Raw genomic sequence first — 14827 nt, forward strand, 5'->3', positions numbered from 1 at the left:
TTTATTACTATTATTATTATTATTATTATTATTATTATTGTTAATATTATTATTATTATTATTGTTATTATTATTATTATTTTTATTATTATTATTATTATTATTATTTTTATTATTATTATTAAAAACCGATTATAACTTTTGTATAGTATTGTTTTTTAAACCAGTATTAAAATGAGTGATTAATTTTAGCCAATTTCTTGCCTAAAATCTATAAAATGGCTTAGATTGCCTAAAAACACAGATCACACATCTTTTGCATAGAAATGAGAAAACGCTCATATAACACAAAATAAGCTTCATTTTTGCTTAGAAAACTAAGATTACTATTATTACTACTATTATTATTATTTTTATTATTATTATTATTATTATTACTATTATTTTTAGTATTATTATTACTATTATTACTATTATTATTAATATTAATATTATTAAAAACCGTTTATTACTTTTGTATTGTAAATGTTTTTATACCAGTTTTAAAATGAGTTATTAATTTTAGACAATTTCTTGTCTAAAAACACAGATCACAGATGATCTCTTGCATAGAAATGAGAAAACGCTCAGATAACACAAAATAAGCTTCATTTTTGCTTAGAAAAACTAAGCTTTAATTTAGAAAAAAATTCATTATTATAAGTATTATTATCATTATTATTATTATTATTATTATTATTTTTTACTATTATTATTATTATTATTATTATTATTATTATTATTAATATTATTATTATTATTATTATTATTATTATTAACTTTTGTATAGTAAATGTTTTTATACCAGTTTGAGTTATTAATTTTATTCAATTTCTTGCCTAAAAACACAGATCACAGATGATCTCTTGCATGGAAATGAGAAAACGCTCATATAACACACAAAATAAGCTTCATTTTTGCTTAGAAAACTAAGCTTACTTTTATTACTACTATTATTATTTTTATTATTATTATTATTATTACTATTATTATTATTATTATTATTATTATTATTATTATTATTATTATTATTATTGTTATTATTATTATTATTATTATTATTAAAAACTTATATTAAACAGACAGAAAACGTCGTATTCTGACACAAAAAAACGAATTACGTTATAGACTTGACCAGAACGGCGTATCTCGCTCTCTTATAGGACTCTTATAGGGTCAAAAAGTATCAGTCTGGATTAAAACAAATTATTTTTGTTGACTCTCAGTCTGAATTGTTCATCAGTTCAAACAAAAACGGCTTATTTTAGACGATCTTTTGCTTTGAACAAGAAAACTTTCATCGAACAGACTAAAAACGTATTAATCTGGCATAAAAGAGCAATTTATGTATCACTTTGGATAAAAGCAGCTAATCCTATTCGTTTCATTGCTTAAAATAGACAAAATTGTTAATAATTCTAACAAAAACGCTGTATTCTAGCACAAAATACAAATTACATTATGGTTTCGACGAGAATAGCTTATTTGGAATGATTCTATGCTTCCAAACGAGTAAATTTTTATTAAACAGATGCCAAACATCATGTTTTGTCCTATAAAGACATTTTATATTGCAGTTTGTATTAAAACAAAATATTTTCGTTGATTCTTTGTTAGAAGCAGCAAACCTAACATTAAAGAATCTGAAAACTTTGTATTCGGACACAAACCACCGAATTTTGTATCAGTTTAGATAAAAACGGTTGATTTTCGACAATATTTTGCTTTAAACAAGAAAACTTATATCAAACTGACTAAAAACGTCTTATTTTAGCACAAAACAAAAGATTTGCGTTATAGTCTTAACGAGAGCTGTTAATTTCAAACGGTTCTTTGCTTTGAAACGAGTAAACTTTCACTGTACAGAGGAAAAACATCTTATTTCGCCTTTTAAAAACGATTCATGCCACAGTTTGGATAAAAACCAATTATTTTCGTTAATTCATTGTTACAAACATGAAACCTTACATCAAAGTAACTGAAAACCCCTTATTCAGTCACAGAAATCTGAATTACGTTTCAGTCTGGACAAAAACTGCTTACTTTAGACGATCCTTTGTTTTGAATACAAAAACTTACATTAAAAAGATTAAAAACGTCTTATTCTGGCTGAAAACTGCAAATTATATATTACTCTAGATAAAAGCAATTTATCCTGATTACTCCTTTACTTAGAATAGAGTAAACTTGTATAAAACTTAATGAAAACTTTAAATTTCCTCTCAAAGAAATAATTTACGTTATAGTTTTGTCCAGAGTAGATAGAGATAGCCGGTTCAAAAACCACCTCCACCTCCCTCTACTGCGCATGTGTGAAAATTGTGTCAGTCAGCCGCAGACGCAAGCGCGTAATCGCAGCTCGCTGGCCTGCGACCAGCTGGTCAGCCGGCCTGCGGCCGACTGACGCCATTTGTGATGATGCAAATATATTTATGTAGTATAATAATAATAATAATAATAATAATCGTCGCCATCTTGGAAGTTTGAAAGTCGGCGGCGGTCATTTTTGTTTAATGGTAAATTGGCGCCAAATTTAAATTATTTCAAAATTAATATTTGAAATTAGTCGGCCATGTTTGTTTGTTAAAAAAAATGGCGCCAAAATTTTAATTTATTTAAAAATTAATATTGGGTGTAATGTTGGTAGCGCCGATGTCGTCACAAATTCCGCCTAAATTCTCACGTTAGATGGCGCCACGGTCTGCAAACTTTTCGCTAGATGGCGCTGCCGTCAGCGCAGCCGTCAATCAAAGATGGCGCTGGCCTCCATTTTTTTTTTTTAAACACACCCCCCGCCCGTTTGCGAATATGCAACCAAGAAAACAAGTAGTAGTAGTAGTAGTAGCTTTTTGGGGTTGTGAAATTTTTGGTTTTTGGGGTTGTGAAATTTTGAATATATGATTTTTGAAATGTGCAATTTTGAATACATGAAGTATATATACAATACATGCTGTATTGAGTTAAGCAAAATATCAGAAAATCATCGCGCTTGTCACTAATAACTAATAAAGGAAAGTCATTATTTTATCGATAAGGAAAAAAAACCTAGTATATGTAGTTTTTTATTTTTGTAATGTTGTTTGCCTAACTTGTCTGTTGCGCACCAAGTTTATTTTGTTATTTGTTTAAAATATAATGCAAAAAAAGTTGTTGTTGTTGTTGTTCCTTCCATGGGGAGTCGAACCTCAGGTAGGTAGAGTGGATAGTGCTGTCTATTTTGGAAACCTGAAACAAATTCACATAAGCTATTTGGTTAATGGATAATAATAAAAACAATAAATTACTTTAATTGTTTATTACATCTAAATATAAGTACATACATACATACATATTATAATACATAAACATTATAATACAATAACTACAATACAAATTAAATATTATTCCTGAGTTTGAGGAAGAATATTTTTATGACCCCAAGATAATGTTCTACCTTCAGAATTGTTTAAGATGTAACGTTTATCATCTTTGAAAGATAAAGCAATTTTTTTCTTTAATTCTGTGTAAATGTTATGAAGCTTCGAACGAAAGATATTCATTTCTTTAATAATTTCAGTGTTTGGAACAGTAACTGCGTTTTGGTAGTCAATTTTATGTAATTCACTTGTAATTACATTGTGTTTAATACCCTTAGCTTTTTTAGATAATTCACCTTCAACATCCACACAATATGCTTTAGCACCTGTTCCTAAAAATTCTGATATTACACGTCCTTTATATTCATCTTTCATCTTCCCGATGACAGAAGACGATACAGGTATTCCATGAATATTTTCTGCTTTATAATTTGAAGTATCAAAACGCTCTATATTAGATTTAATATCATCATAAATATTTTCACAAAAAATTTCAATTACTAAACTATCAGTATCGGTATACAAAAGCGTTGCATTGTTACCGTATTTAAGTTTTATGAAATTATAATAAAAATCATACATAATAGTTTTACTGATATCTAGAATAGTAAAACCTACATACAGAGGTTTATTGTAGAAAACTTTTTCGTTCTCTAATTGAATAGCTACAAAATTTGGTGTAAAGATAGATGAATTTTTAAAATTTGGTCGTGCAATTAAACTTTCAGCACCTGGTTTTCTACCTATATTATTCCATGATGTTACCAATTTCACGTTTACTCTTTTATCAATTGATTCCATGGTTTTACCAAAAACTGAATTATTCATTAATTTAAATACATCTTTTTCTAACGCGTTTTTTGATTTGTTACGCATTTCTGTATTTAAATCAATATATGTTTTCAACCATGGTGATTGATTAAAACTTAAAACACGGTGAATATTAATTAATTTTAAACCACCTTGTATAGCTTGTCTTAAATTTCGATAATGTAAAACATAGTGTACTTTATTGTTCAAGGTTGCGCAAAGTTTCTCAGTTTTACTAGAGGGAGGAATAAATTTTTCAGGACAAAATGGTAAATCGTTGTGAAGATTATGTAATTCAGAAGGATATTCTAAATCAACTTCGAATATATAACCTACATCAGCGTTATCTGTCAAATTGAGAATTAGGTTATCATTGAATTCATTAGGATCTTCCCATCGAAAACCGCTATAAGGTAAATATTCAGACATTGCTGCTCCATACAAGTTGGTTGCATCAAGGTACATTATAAAAGAAGTTGGTTTAGAAGGATCATGATTTGATAAAAACTTATTATTTGCTACTGCTTTACGTTTTGAACATTGACAAAGTCCTCCTCTAATAGATTTTCGAAAGAAATGTACCATGTCTATATCAGTTAACAATTCGAATTTAATTCCAGTCATTTTTAACATAGCATCCCAGCCTAATGAAGGTGCTGTTAAGTAATGAGCTGGATCTAGTTCATAAATTTTGAGACAAACCTTTCTGAAATTTTCAAAAATGTCTGTTAGTAACAAAACATCAGACTTTAAATAAATGTCGGAATAATCACCTAACGTTTTGCAATCAAATAGATTCCAGACTTCCTGTGCTCGCTCATAATCATGTTCACTGATATCAGTTTTATTAAGATTATCATAAAATTGTTGAATCAATGGTAAACTGGTATCATCTAACTTATTAAAACAATCCAAATATGAATATGGAAAAACACCTTTTTGTCTTATCAAATTAAATTGGTTATCGTCCGGAAAGTGTTTCCGAATGGTTAGACATTCATTAGAAGTTAAAGTCTGAGATAATTTATCTAATGAAAAAGAAAGGAAACGGAACGAATCTACGAATCTAAGCGTTATAAAAATATTGTCAACTGTATTTGTAGTCGTGTTCATGACCTTATCAACTAAAATTTTTTTTGAAAATGTAATATACTTTTCTTTAGTTTGAGCAATGCAATTAATGATGGTCTTTTCTGTTGCTAAAGCTTTAATAAATAAATGACTATCATAATTAGTTAAATTATGACAAAAAACAGGGATATATTTTGGAATCTTATAATTTAAATTACAAATAGAATGTGCAGGTCCTAAAAATTCACCTGTTAAGTGACAATGATTACGAACTCTATCACAATTTAGACTTCCGTAATCTGTTTTGAAAGGTTCTTTACATAAATGACAATGGGTAGATATTTGAAAAACCAATTCATCTAACGGAGTCATTTCAAGTGGTACGATATGTTTGAGGTGATCGTGATAAAGTCTATTTACATCATCTTGCAACCATTTCACAAAAATTTTAGGAGCATCTTTTCCTCGATAAGTCCGATAAATTGATAAATTATCATTATATGCACATTTTATGTAATATCCGAAACTATATGGATCATGTAAATGTGTAACAATTGTACGGATATTATCGGCTGAATTATCATTGCGTAAAGGTTTTAAAATAGATTCAAAATCGAAATAAAATACAAAAGGAACTTTAAGAGATTTATCAAAATTTTGAAATGTTAATTCATTACCAGGCACTTCTTTACCAAATTTATTTATAATCAGATCAGAAGTTGGTAATGTAGTGACAACTTCATTACAAGCATACTTACGATGTTTAACTAATTTTTGTTCACTCGAAAAAAATAATAGACAACCGTTACATATAAATTTAGCATGATTATGTTTGGAAAGTTGTGAACTTATTAATCGAGAAATGTTGCTTATCAGACAGTAATGTTTGATCATTCTTTCATCGTCTACGATAAGTAATAAATTTACATGAATGTCTCGTTTCTTAGAAGTTAAATAAAAGGGACCTATAATATCTGATACCCATTTACCTTTTTCATGATCAAAACGCTGCTCTGTTCCATAGACATTTACACTAATATTATTAAGTGCTTCAAATTTAAAAATATCAGTTAATTTAACCGGAAATGAAATATCTGTAAAATCTAATTCCTCTTCAAACTCACGATAAGCATCAACTCGATGTCGATTAACATTTACTTCAGTTGAATGAAGGTGTGCCAAAACAGACCATTTGAAACATTCATTATCATCATTATGAATATTGATAACCGCTCTCCGCTTCGCTATGTCCTTCGGTAATGGTATATATGTTGATGCACGTAGTGGATTGAATTTGTTGATATTAAGTTCCAAAAACAAAATTTCCATTAAAATCCAACCTAAAAAATTTAATACAATAATATGTTTATAAATAAAATTGATATTACTTACCACTATCTTTTTCCAAGAATTCACTCATTTTGTTTTTTATGACGCCACATATTTCTTCCAGTTCTACCTTAATATTTGTCGATATTGAAATGATGATATTTTTAGTGTTGAATGATTTGATTTCGATAATGTCTTTAGAAGGTAAAATATATTTAGCAAAAAGTTCGAAATTAATTTTAAGTTGGTTAAATTCTCTCAGTTTTCTAGTTATTAAAGTGATAAGTTTATCTTGATTTCTTTCAAAAAAATTGCACACTTCCAAGTCATCTAGTTGTGAATTTTTCAATCGGTATGAGGTAATTCTTGATTTGAAGGCAACTTGATATTCTTCAACGAAATCATCATCATCATTAATTTTGGCGGAGATGACACTTTTATGTTTTAAAGAACGTAAATGGTTTAATCTGGATCCTCTGTAGTGACTATTGCATATTTCACAAAATTGATGAAATGAACATGATGGAGCGTTAGTAGTAACTTCTAAAAACAAAAACAAGTTATAATAATAATAATATAAAGAATATTTACAAAAATACCTTGTAAAGGTGTTCTAGTTGTCAGGCGGGCTTTTTTAGGAGTCATATCATCCGAATCCATTGAACACAATGATGAATTTGTAATATGACGCCTATAGTTATCAAATCTCGTAAATGACGTTTTACATCCGGTGCAAGTGAGTTTAGATAATTTATCACCTTAAAAATGCTCTTAATTAAAACAATTTCTATAACGTAAAATGTATTTACTTACTATGTTTTTTTACATGACGTGTTAAAGCATCTTTGCGAGTAAACTTGTTATCGCATTGAGAGCACTTGAACATGATTACTTTCATACACGGACAGTCGAAGTAGAAATGAATTAATCATTGATGCGATATGATTTTATATTCCATAAACTTTGCAACCGGATATTGTGGTTCCTTACGTAAAAATTCAAAAAATTCAAAATATAACTGATAAAAATTTAACGTTTTTAAGGAAAAAAACGTTAGACAGGAAATATGATAACAAAAATAATCAGAATGAATATTATTTTTTATTAGACATAAAACAAACTACATACTTAAACTAACAAAGTCATACACCTAAATAAATTTTTAATTGCAGTTTTTAAGCCAAACCTAACGCTATGAACATCATAAAAACGATCCAACATGTACAAACAATTCCAAACATTGCTAAAAAGGTAGGAACATGATTAAAACAATTTTTTATTGAAACTACATCATGATCATTAAGTATAAGTCTCTTCCAGTCAGTATCAATATAATTACTATTGGTAAAAACTAGTCTTAATTTAAAATATATTACAGAGTTTGCTATAGAAACATTTTCATATTTAAATATTTCTATTGCAGTATTGCTCAAATAACCCAGATTCATCTTCTTCCATTGGTAATCAACATCGTTGAAAAATAAACTTTTCCAGAGAGGAGACCATCTTGTGTTGTTAGGACTTTCACTAGTGAAGACGATGTACATATCTACAACATCTAACGGTTTTTGCACGTACAACACATTTTGTATAAGAGTAACAAACAAGATGAGTGATGAGTTCAAAAGAGGCATTACACTTGAAACGCAGTGGGTTGTTGTTGTTGTTGTTGTTGTTGTTGTTGTTGTTGTTGTTGTTGTTGGCTTCCTGTATCATCTAAAATACACGAAACACAATTATTTATTGATGAAGGAGGACCATCAAACTGATCTTCGTCAAAACTGTTATAATAATGTTGTAAACATGGTAGATTCAGCTTTATATCATGATCTTGTTGATATGTTTCCGGTAATTTATGAAATATATCCATCAACTGGCACGGTCCTAATTTCAGTAGTTCCAGTTTCATTAGTAATCGAATATCGCTTATGGTTTTTTCAAAATGCAGCACTTTTTTTATAACAGGTTCTACACTCGTTGCCATCTTAAATGGAACTAAATTAGACGTTAAATAATTATATCGTATATATATTTCTTATTTATTAGGTAATATCTTTCATTTCAATCCAACTATTCTGATTATCTGGTAAACCTAACCATTTCACAAATAATTTAGTTCCTTTACGTCGAATCACTTTCTCAACTAAATAGACGTCAGGATATTGAGTTTTTGATAATTCCCAAATATAAAAAGCTCCTTTGATTGGTTGACCTTCTTTATCTTCTAGCAGAAATGTTACAGGATTGGTTAGATTAATCTTACTGATTTTAAAAATTTCCGTTGACCAATTGGGTGTATATCCTTTTTCAAATAACATCTTTTCTTTGCTAATTCTTACGAAATCTCCGACTTTAAATTTTTTTCTGTTTTTATCAACAATCTTTAGATGATCATATGCTGTTATGTCTCCTTGATTCGAAGCGTTTATCTCTGTGGGTTTCCTTCCTGTTGTTCGATGTATTGTAGTATTATAATTTTTGGTTATCTCTTGCAATTTATTTATCCATTTATGTGTCGCAAATAACGTAAAATATCGATAAATTTTGGATTTTAAAGTACGTATAACTCGTTCAGCAATTGCTGCTTTTTTAACGCTGTACGTACTATAGTGATTAATATTATAACGTCTCATCAAATCCTGAAAAGTGGTATTATAAAATTCCTTTCCTTGATCTGACTGTAAATTCTTTGGTATTCGTTCTTTTTCATTCTTCAGTATTGATTCCATAGCTCTGCTAACCTCATTAGCTGATTTCGATTTCAGTGGTCTGGTCCATAAAAATTTAGAAAAACAGTCGATTACGACTAAAATATATTTAAATCCATTATTATGATAAGATAAATTTTGCATTTCTGCTAAATCTACTTGCCATAAATCATCCAATCCTTTAATTATAGTACGTCTTCGTTTAAAATTCCTGCGTGCAGGTTTAAATATCTCGTTTACCAATTTTTGCTTTACATCACTAACTTGCTTTAGTCGAACCATTGCTTATTTACGGTACACTTCTCTACAATTTCCATGACGATCTGACATTTGACCTGGAGGACACTTGTTTTTATTATGAGGCATGGGTTCTATCTTTCACTATTTTCATATGAATCTGTTACTTTCCTTTTCTTTGATATAGGTACATTTTCAAGTTGATCTGTATCACCTGCTTTAGAACGTTTGGAAATGGTTTCTGGTTTTATCTTAATACTATCGATTCCTTCAAAGCGTTCTTCAAGTTTTTTTATTCGTCTGGTTATCTCATTTGAATTATTCATAAATTTTTTCCACTTGTTATCGATTTCATAATTTATACTTAAATGTTTGTTATGCAATTCTGATTCAATCGTGTGAGGAATTGTAGCAATTATATTATCAATTTTTTCATCAAGTATTTTGTACTTAACATTCATGGTTAAGTTTAACTGATTAAATTTATCCATCCATATAGCATCTGCTTTATGAACATTATTATTTAAATCCGTTAAAGCAGCTATTACTCCTTCCATCTTTTGGTATATTTGTTTACTTACTAAATCAATATATACCTTATTCGCACAATCTTTGTCTTCTGTTGGATCATTAATGTTACAGATTCTATGATGTTTTAAATCAAGGTCACCATCAGCAGTGAAAACAAAAGGTGATGGTGTAGATTTAAAAAATGCACTTGATGCTGATAACACTTTACGTCCGAATAGATCAATGGGCATTTCAACACTGAGGATTAACCAGAAAAAAACTTAAGCCTAATATATTACACCACATTCCTTTAATTCTTCTTCTATTGATAAAATTTCATTCAGATGGGAATTGTTACCCGCTTTTGTCGCTGCATGTAATAATGCTAGACGTGACACTAATTCATTTATGTCATCCCAGTAAACATATTCTACACGTTTATTAGTGAATAATCCTTCACCAATAAACGGAGATTTAGGAAATGAAGTAAACATTGGTTGCACAATTTGAGTATATTTTACACCTCTATGACCTTTTAGTTGTTTTGTGGGATCATTATTTTTTCTATGTGTATTAGAAATTTCAAGTATTTTTTTGTATGCTGACCGATCCTCTTTTGTAATTTGAGTGTATTTATCTTCAGGGTTTTTAAAAAATATTAGTCTGTATAAACCAGGAGTACCAGGAAATGATTCATTATCTAAAATTAAATCACCATTTTGACTGATTATTAATTCATGTTTACCCATAAATAGTTTATTCTCTTTTGAATTATATCTAGGACCAAATGTCTGATCACTGGTTTTCTCTAAAACTGCTTCTATTGCATTTCTCGCAACTGGAGGATATTGTTCTAAAAATTCATCTAAAATATGTCTGCTATTAATTAAATCATCCATAGTGTCAGATTTGGTTTCTTCATCTTCTTCTTTTATTTCTGGTAATGACTCATATATTTCTTCTGGTTGTCGCAGTGATGTACTAGGTTCATATGTTTCTTCAACTGGTAGTTCAAGTTCTTGTTTAATCTTTTCTTTTTTTGGTAGTTTAAGAAATTGTTTCCTTTGCTTTTGAATATGATGTTTTGGTCTTTTGTGTTGTTTTTGTTGTTGTTGCTGTGGTGGTGGAGATTGCTTCTCCAATTTTATTGAAATTTCTTCTAAAGGATTTATAACAGGCTGAAAAAGCTTTTTAATTGACTCATCCGCTTCACTGCTGTTTAACTTTATGGCTTTATACTTCTTTCGAATTGAATCAGCTGCTTTTAATATATGTCTTTTAAGGTTTTGATCTGGTTTGGTACCCATCATTACCGCTTAATGTTATAAACTAACCGAACAAATCAGAATTATTGTTTATATAACTTCTTATTCGACTGCTATTATAACGGGTCTCAAACTGATATTAACCGATCTCAAACCGATCAGGAACTGCTTTTTAACAGACATTAACCGGTCTGAAACCGATATTAACCGGTCTCTATCCGATAATAACCGCTCTGGAACCGGTATTAACCAATATCACACCGATACTAACCGGTCTGAGACCGATATTAACCGGTCTCTAACCGGTATCTAACCGATACTAACCGCTTTGGAACCGGTATTAACCGATATCGCACCGATACTAACCGCTGTGAAACTGATATTAACCGGTCTGGAAACGTTCTCAAATAGATATCACTCTACACTTGAATAAAATGATCAAACCCTTTTCTATATCGACCCTTATTTAATTCATTATCTTTACATATAACCAAAAAACCATATTGGTTTTTCCAACATTCCTGACATATTTCACAGAATTGTTCGAATTTCATATCAGCACCAACATGATCTTCATATACATGTTTTAAATTTAACAGATCTTGTTTTAATATTACCAATAAATTTGCATTATCTCGAATTAAATGTTTCGGTATTTTTGTATATGTTTGACAGAGATAGAAACTATCAATATTTTTATGCCGGCCCATGCAAAAGTAATCCCTTATCTTAGCTTGATTACACATTATGACATCATCAAATATAAAAATAGAGTTATTTTTTGCATCTTTTGGATCTAGCACGTCTTCATTATGTTCATACTGGTTATATTCCATTCCTTTAATTTTTTGTAGCACATCACTAAGCAGTTTATACTTCGGTTGATATAATGATTTACAATAAATATATATGTTTTCAAATTTCAATCCGTTGGGATCAAACAATAAAGACAATAATATGTTAGTTTTTCCTCCACCAGAAGGTCCACAAATTATACAACGTATTGATTCGGGTAAAAGTGTACCATGTCGATGAGACATTTTATGTTTATTATCAACATTATTATAATCATGATTTATGATAGGTAATTGTAATTTTTGCTTTAACACTTTCATTTTCATACTAAATTAAAAACATTTATAAGAAGGTTTATATAGGGAAAAAAGTTCAGTTAAATGTTGTCTTTCAAAGGGGAAGGACTATTAAATACTGCAATCAATAAATTACCTTTTGAATTACATTTACCAGGATATCAATATTGCGGACCTGGTACAAAACTTAAGAAACGGTTAGAACGAGGTGATCCTGGAATAAACAAGCTTGACAGCTTTTGTAAAACGCACGATATAGCTTACGCTAATTCCAACGATTTAAAAGATAGACATCAAGCGGATCGAATTTTAGAAGATAGTGCATGGTCACGTGTTAAGTCTAAAGACGCTTCATTTGGTGAAAAAGCAAGTGCCTGGTTTGTAACTAACGCAATGAAAGTCAAAAGGAAATTAGGTATGGGAATCCAAAGGAAAAAATCGAAAAGGAAGACAAAGAAATCTAGAAAGAGGACACAGAAAAAACAACAACCTTTTCATAAAGCTCTTTTATCAAATTTAGAAAATAAGGGATATGATAATATAAAATCTGCATTATCAGCTGCTCGTATAGCAGTTAGAAAATCTGGAGGTCGTAAGCGTATAAAAATTCCTCGTATTATACCTATAAAAACAGGAGGATTTTTACCATTGTTACCATTAATTTTTGGAGGACTTAGTGCCTTAGGGGCTATGGGCGGAGGTGCTGCTGCTATAACTAAAGCTGTAAATGATGCTAAAGCAGCGAAACAGAAATTAGATGAGAATAAACGTCATAATAAAGTACTGGAAGATATCGCTATCGGGAAGGCGGGAAGTGGTTTATATCTTCGAAAGCAACCACGAGGTTATGGATTGTATTTACGTAAATTTCCAAAAAACTACCAATAAAACTGCCTAATAGGGCACTAACTGATAATGATTTAAGAAGATATGCTAAATTATTAAAACTACCCAAATTTAAAGGCGTTTTTATGAGAGATGAATTAATTCATATGAAACCTGATAAGACAGAATGTGCTATCATTAATTTGGACTCTAAAAAAGGATCCGGAACTCATTGGGTTTGTTATAGAAAAACAAATAAACAGGTTGATTATTTTGATAGTTATGGAAATCTAAAGCCACCTCTAGAATTAGTACGATACTTAGGAAATTGTAATATTTACTTTAATCATGATCGTTATCAATTTTTATCATATAATTGCGGACATTTATGTTTGATGTTTTTACATAATAAAAGATGAGATAATCATGTATTTTATTCAGTCATGTATAAGACATTCTCCCTAACAGGTGTTGAAAGTACGCTGTCTGAACACTATGAGCCACCCATTGACCTTGAAGAAAATTCGAATTATTCTATAGCTTTAATCGGTTTTTATACTAACAATAATATACCAAATATAGAAGAGGGTACAAATAAATTTTATTATTTTGCTCCGAACACTACTGAAGAAAAAGTGATAACATTTCCGAAAGGTGCTTATGAAATAGCTGCTATAGAAAAATATATACAAATTATTCTTAGTGGACGATCTGCAACTGATGCTCAAAAACAGAATACATTTTCATTGAAGGCTAACGAAAACACATTAAAGTGTGAGATATTTAGTATTTACGACATTAATTTCGCTCACGAAGATAGTATTGGTAAATTGTTAGGTTTTTCTAAAAGGAAACTTAAAGCAAGACAATTACATGAAAGTGATTTACCTGTTAACATAATTAAGGTTAATACAATACGTATCGAGTGTAATATTGTAAGAGGTTCTTTCTACAAAAACAAAGAATCTCATACTCTTTATGAAACTGCTTTAAGTGTTAGTCCAGCCGAACAGATTTTTGTGGAACCATTAAATCCTATTTATTTACCTATCATTAATAGATCCAATATACCTAACCTAACTATTGATATTGTTGATCAAGACCATTGTCCTATAGATTTTAACGGTCAAACAATCAATATTCGTCTTGCTCTGAAAAAAGAAGCATAAACATGGGTTTAGTGTTTCAAAATCAATATAAAAAATCATACAATCCATCAAATTATCAGTCAGTATCTTGTCATCAGTCGACATTATCACATCAGAGCGTGCAGATTCTTAAATCGTTAGGATATAATGTCCGCCAGCAAACTTCAGGTTTACAGTTCACCGGAAATAGACGACAGCATAAGTAAAGAGGAAGAACATACATATAGTCCGCAAGTAAGATCTTTCGATAACAATGATGAAATCGAAATTATAATTAATCAGAGAGATATTTGGATTTCTCTCTTTGAATCATTTATACAAGTGGACGGTGAGTTCATACCAGATCCGGTACCGGAAACTGGCGGTGGAAATGTAACCTTGACTAATAATGCAGCAGCATATTTATTTGAGAATGTAAGCTATGAATTGAATAATGTTGAGTTAGATAGTGTACGTGAAGTCGGAACAGTATCTACAATCAAAACTTTTCTATGTTAT

The 14827-nt window shown here is 29.7% G+C and overlaps 1 long non-coding RNA gene across 2 annotated transcripts; it reads right to left on the reverse strand.

Moving 5' to 3' along the window:
• Window positions 1-3040: 3040 nt before the first annotated feature.
• Window positions 3041-8941, reverse strand: LOC135267319 (uncharacterized). Of its 2 annotated transcripts, none has more exons than XR_010335746.1 (5): window positions 7359-7648; window positions 7145-7303; window positions 6609-7088; window positions 6375-6556; window positions 3041-3204 (listed from the first exon to the last, which is right to left on the reverse strand). It is a non-coding gene; the product is annotated as an uncharacterized LOC135267319 (long non-coding RNA). The 2 variants fall into 2 exon arrangements; XR_010335745.1 differs by lacking the exon at window positions 3041-3204 and adding an exon at window positions 8151-8941 and having other exon boundaries at window positions 3260-6556; window positions 7359-8094.
• Window positions 8942-14827: the final 5886 nt, after the last annotated feature.

This window comes from Tribolium castaneum, chromosome 11 (genome assembly GCF_031307605.1).
Source record: "Tribolium castaneum strain GA2 chromosome 11, icTriCast1.1, whole genome shotgun sequence".
In the NCBI taxonomy this organism is placed as follows: domain Eukaryota; kingdom Metazoa; phylum Arthropoda; class Insecta; order Coleoptera; family Tenebrionidae; genus Tribolium; species Tribolium castaneum.